Source organism: Protopterus annectens, chromosome 2.part0 (assembly GCF_019279795.1).
Source record: "Protopterus annectens isolate FY-2018-M chromosome 2.part0, PAN1.0, whole genome shotgun sequence".
In the NCBI taxonomy this organism is placed as follows: Eukaryota; Metazoa; Chordata; order Ceratodontiformes; family Protopteridae; genus Protopterus; species Protopterus annectens.
In genome coordinates, this window is record NC_056728.1 from 1382003806 (window position 1) to 1382009805 (window position 6000).

Sequence of the window (6000 nt, forward strand, 5' to 3'; positions counted from 1 at the left end):
CTTTTGTTTATAGTAATTTCCATTAAACATAAAGAAATTGTAGCTAAGCACCATATCTAAAAATGTACCTGTTCTTTCATGTTATGTTGGTATGCCATTGTTGTTTTTCCTGTAAGAATCAATTACTGTTTCAGTACAATAATTATGTGGAAGTACAGTATATAATGATTCAACATCTATTGTTAATAAAATACTGTTAGCATCAACTGTAATATATATATATATTTTTTAATTTTCCTTAAAAAATCATTATTAGAGTCTTTTATATGTGAAAAGTTCTTCTCAGCCAGAGATTGTAAAAAAAAAACCCAGGTGGATGGCAGTAGCTTCAGTCAGGGACTGACTTTTGTTGAGAGCCCATTTCTTGATTTTGTTTTACATTTTTTATTTACATTTCTGGACACCTTGTACTAAAATTTATTGTGAAGTACACCTTCCATGGAATCATGTCTTCACATTGCTAGGCTATTTGACATGATTGCCTGACTGTTTACTAGCTGTGTGCAGTATGCATGCTAAAGGACAGTTTTTTTATTTTTATTTTAAAATATTAAAAGTAACATGTACAGTATATTAATTGTTGCAAAGTATTGTGATGTGAGGAAGCAGCTGCATGATGACACCCATTTTAGAGCAGTGTCATCAGCTCTGTTAAGTGAATGCTTTGAACATGATCGTTAATTGTACTGTCTGTCACAGTTTTTTTAAGTCAGTCAGAAATACATGTGTCTTGCTGCTTTAATTAGTCGTGCACAATTCTGAAAGTTATTCCTTGTATAATTTACTGGAGAAAATGAAGATTGTGGTTGCAGTTTTCGTCCACTCTGTGCTGCTTCCAGTGATCTCTTTACATCTCCTTTTATACAACTTTCATTTGTGCTACCATTTCAAGCAACTACTTATTTTTTTCCAATTTCCTCTGTATTTAAAGTTACAGTATTTGCATTAATGCTATTGCAACATGCCACTACTTTAAATATCTGACAACAAATAGAGCAGTTCTTACATAATTTGTGTGACATTTGCTGCATCATAATTAACATGGCAAAGCATTATGTGCCCTGATGGAACAGCTTTAAGTCATTCTCAAGCGAAGTTGTTAAAAAAGCACCACCAAAGCAGATCAGAAGTTGCTTTAGCTAATGTTCAGCACAGTTGTTGTGTCTTTCGGCTTTTCACGGTTAGGGGTCGCCACAGCGAAACTCCGATCCGCTAATGATTGGCAGTAGATTTTTACGTGCTGAGTTTCCAGCCCTGACGCACAACCTTCAACGAAGGTACGCCCATTCACACATGTCTCCACACAGAAGAAGCTCTAGCTGAGAATCGAACCGGACAGCGTCTTACTGTGAGGCGACGATGTTCAGCACAGTATACTTTCATTTTTATTTTCAAGAAATAATACATTATGTATACATGATTAGACTAAATAAGCTGTAGGTTGCGCTGTCTTTTACAATGTTGTTATCTTCAAGGGTACCCTCTAATTTCACATTATTTAAACATAATTCTTAAAATGCAGCAAAGCAACCTTAGCATAATCATATTTTAATTGCATAATTTAAAGTAATTAATGTTTTTGCCTTGAAATATGTTAGTATTCTGGTAGCAGCTATGTGATTCTGATGTTTCACATTAATTTTTAGATTCCATTTGAGTTACCAATATTTACTTACACAAGCACATATGCACATATACACTCACACGCATGCACACACCTATACACACCCGACACATACATGCATATATGCATGCACTCCATCACTATCTCTTTCTCTCTGTCTCCCTCATTAATGCAGTCTTCAAAATAAAACACAGTAATGTTTTACAGACTGATACCATTAATACTGTCAACATTTCAACTTCTTATGTACATATTATTTAGTTTTTGTGCATCATTTGTGTTTTAATATGTATTCTCTCAAAAGAAACAATTTAATCCTGAGGCATGGCTCAAGTTAATTAGAAATAAGAACAATTTTCTAAGATATCTATTAGACTGTTTATAGTCGTCAGATTTTTTCCTGGTTCATTTATCATGAAGATCTCGGATACAATATAAATCAAAGGTATGTACTCACTACAAAACGTTGTATTCAAATATTTTTTCAGGGAAGAATTTGATTGTTTTGAGTCTTACAGCATGTAAAATGATTAATGTGTATAGAATGAAAAAACATTAATGGTACAGAGTATATGACAACTTATAGTGGGAAAGCAATAAAGCTGTTTAATCTAGCTCTGCACGTGAACACAGATTTGCAATGTCTTAAGCTAAGAAAAAAAAAACTTATTTTGACACTTGATTGTTGAACTCTATCCCACCTCACAGGTGAGTAATTATGGAAAAAGGAAACCGTAATTCAAATTTAAATGAAATATAATGGGTAGCCTTGGACTATAAAGAAGATGTAAGATGGGTTGTCATCTGGCTCACAAACGAGACACACTATCAAAGTGGGTGACTGCACGTCAACCAGCAGACCAGTTACCAACAGAGTGCTACAGGGGTCAGTGCTGGGCCCCTCTACTGTTTGGTATATACTTCTCAAAAGTTCAGGTCAAAACTAAAGGGTTGTGGCTGATCAAATTTGCAGACAACTGCAAACTAGATGCAATAATTGACTCCCCAAATAATGTCAGTATATTCCAGGATGGTCTAAAATAGACCAACAACTGGTGTATTAGTCACGGTCTCAAAATGAATGCAAAGAAATGCATCATCATTCCCTTTGGCACAAACAATGTCCCTTCACACTATCAAACCAATAACCCTAAGTACCCATGAAGTGGTAAGTGACCTGGAATCACAGGTTGACCGTGACGTTAACTTCGACCACCACATGTCTACCATTGTAAGAAAAGCTTTCCATGTAGCTCACTTGATTAACAAAAGGCATCGCCTTGAGAGCAAAATAAGTTATAACCCCCCTATACTCAGCACTTATCTGGCCCATAATTGAGTATAACGTCCCATTCGGTATGTACCATACTAAGCACCTACAGCAATTAGAGAGACCTCAGAGGTTTCCAACAAAGAAGATCAAGGGCCTTCAGCATGTGACTTACACGGACCGACTAAAATCCCTGTCACTATGCTCTGTATTGTATAGACATCTTAGGAGAGATTTATGCCTGACCTACAGAGCAACCCAAGACCCAAACTTAATGAACTTACTGCATATCCGTAAATCAAATGGGTTGAGGGACATCTGCTTCAGAGACTTAAATATGGCCTGCAACTTAAATAGGACATGCTGGAAGGACAGATTTATCTCCCAGCAACGGCCATGTCTTTTGAACAGGCTACCAATTCATTTGAAACAGAGCACCTCTATGACACTGTTCAAGAGGAACCTGGATGAGTGGATGGGGCACTGTAAATTCATACTGGGAATAGCACTCACAATCCCCTGGACATGGGCAGTCATCACCAAATGCAGTCTTGGGTATTGAATCCTCAGCAGTAGTACATTGGGTTGAAATGGCTAGGCTTAAAATGACCTCCAGGTCGATAGCCTAGTAATCACCTATGATCCTATGATCCTACCTACTATTATTAGTGGTAGTTTCATTGACAGATGAAGCCAAAGAAACATTAGTCCAGGTACAGTACAACCTGGAATCCAAGAAACAGCAACATAGCACCAGGCCATTGCTAACTAATGAATTGCTGACCACCATCTGGAGGGAGTGAAAGCAGCTGCCAATAAAGACCTGGGTTGCTTATATGTTGTGCATGAGAGGTGCATTTTGGAAAGAGCTCAAACAGGATTGGATGCCATTTTGTCTGTGGAAATTGTGCAATACTTGTACTAAGTCAGACGTAGACATCCATTCATTGATTGTTCTTATCAGCTGATAGAGACAGATCCAGTTACGCTGTTTGTTACAATTCCCCTTTATAAAACCCATCTGTTTAAACAAACGCATTTTATATTTCCTTTGTTCAGGTTTAATGATGTTTGCATATTTAATCACAAAACCACTCTTGAAAGGAAACATTAAAACAGATTGAGCTCTTTTATTCTTTATTTCATCAAGTACTTCATTAGAATGAAAAAAGCAGAAACCATCACATTATATAAGCTGTTCAAAATATCATGGGACCAAAACAGCTAACTTAATAAATATATTTACAAATACAAATGCATCAAATACATAAAAAGCAATCATTTAAAATATATTACAAAATAAACAATGTGTAGAAAATTATGTCTGTTTTTAATTAAATGCTAAACTGCCATGTTTTAGGCAGGCATTTTATATTCAAAGTATCAATTAAACCCAGACTTTTTTCAGCATTCAGTAAGACCTGCCATTTCATTTCCTTGTTTTATTTCATATCACTACCTCTTACATCAACAAACATATAGAACTAATTTTCTAAACTCCACAGACTTCAGTGCATGTTTAGCATGTTATCATAATCTTTATTTTCTATGACAAAATTATGTTCTGAAATACAAGAGCTTCCTGGTTGTCTTACCATCACAGAAACCCTATCAGCAGTAGCATATATCAATATATACTACATTTTGTTTGTCATATGTGCAAACATCTCTACTGTTGTAGTCCATTCCTATATGTGAAAGTTTCAGAGTGGTACCTTCATCTAGATATCTGCAAACCTTACAACTATTACATGGAAAGGTGTCTGCCTTTTAAAAACTGCCAGCCAACAAGGATTTCTAATAGCCAATTTAGGTTTCTACTGTTTTGTTACAGATGAAGGACCAATACTCACAGCTTCAGTCAGAAATTTTGATTTCATGTTATTTTCTAATTTTCACAAACAACTTTCCTTACTGCAGGAGCATCTCTAGAAATAAGGATTGGAAAGGATATGCTAAAACTATTATTAGTGGTAGTTTCATTGACAGATGAAGCCAAAGAAACATTAGTCCAGGTACAGTACAACCTGTAATCCAAGAAACAGCAACATAGCACCAGGCCATTGCTAACTAATGAATTGCTGACCACCATCTGGACAAAGAAAGCAGGTAATGGATGGATACTAGAATTGATGCCTCTCTATAACCATCAGCACCTATGCAGATGATCAGAATATTTAGGTATAATCTGTCCACTTGTAAGGGATTGAAATGGAAGCAAGATTCCCCCCAGTCTACATGTCTATTGCATACCTGAGAGACAGCACAACATCTAGTAAAGTAAGAGGCCATACATTCAAACCTTTGGTTCTCTGTCCTAAACAGGTACTGACAGCCCATGTTTGGGAAAGATAATTGGCCAGATGTGTTCACCAGACATCTGTAATGCTTATCATGTGGCATATAAGGGCCAATATGTTTTGAAGGGAACCAGACTTCTCTTAAGATCTATCAGACTACCGGGAAGCAGTGGAACAACCCTGACAAGCACAAGTGAAGAACATCTGCCATTTTCCACTGACAACAGCACTAGTGACTGAAGAGAACAAGCAAAGCACATCACATATCCCATGTAGGTCAACCACAATAGTCTGAAAGAAAGAGAGGGATTGGGGCATATATTACTACTTCTGCCTCACAGAAAGTAGACCTCAGGGCAGGTAGAAGTGCCTACACAATGCCATATTAGATGAAGACTGTGCCAGCCTATATGCAAACAACAACCTATTGCTCACTGACAGAAAATCTGAAGTAGGAATAGTACCCACTGACAGCTGTAGAAAATGGTTACCTATTAGACTGTGTAGTACACTCAGACACATCAGCATAAGTAACTTTTTTTATACATCCTTTTTGCGTCTGCACCTGCCAACCAACAAGCCTCTCCCAATCAGACTCAAGCCAATGCATTCCCTAGAGGTAGGTATCCACCAAAATTCAATAGGGCAACAGCTGTCTGGAGGGTGAATGCAGCCATGAGAGTTGTTGTAATCTTTTCCAACATTCTGACAATGAAGACATTTTTACTATTAGCCTAGTCCCTCCCCAGGATGAGCATGTGTGACCTACATCACCATGGGGACCACAATGCCTTCCCCTACGTAAG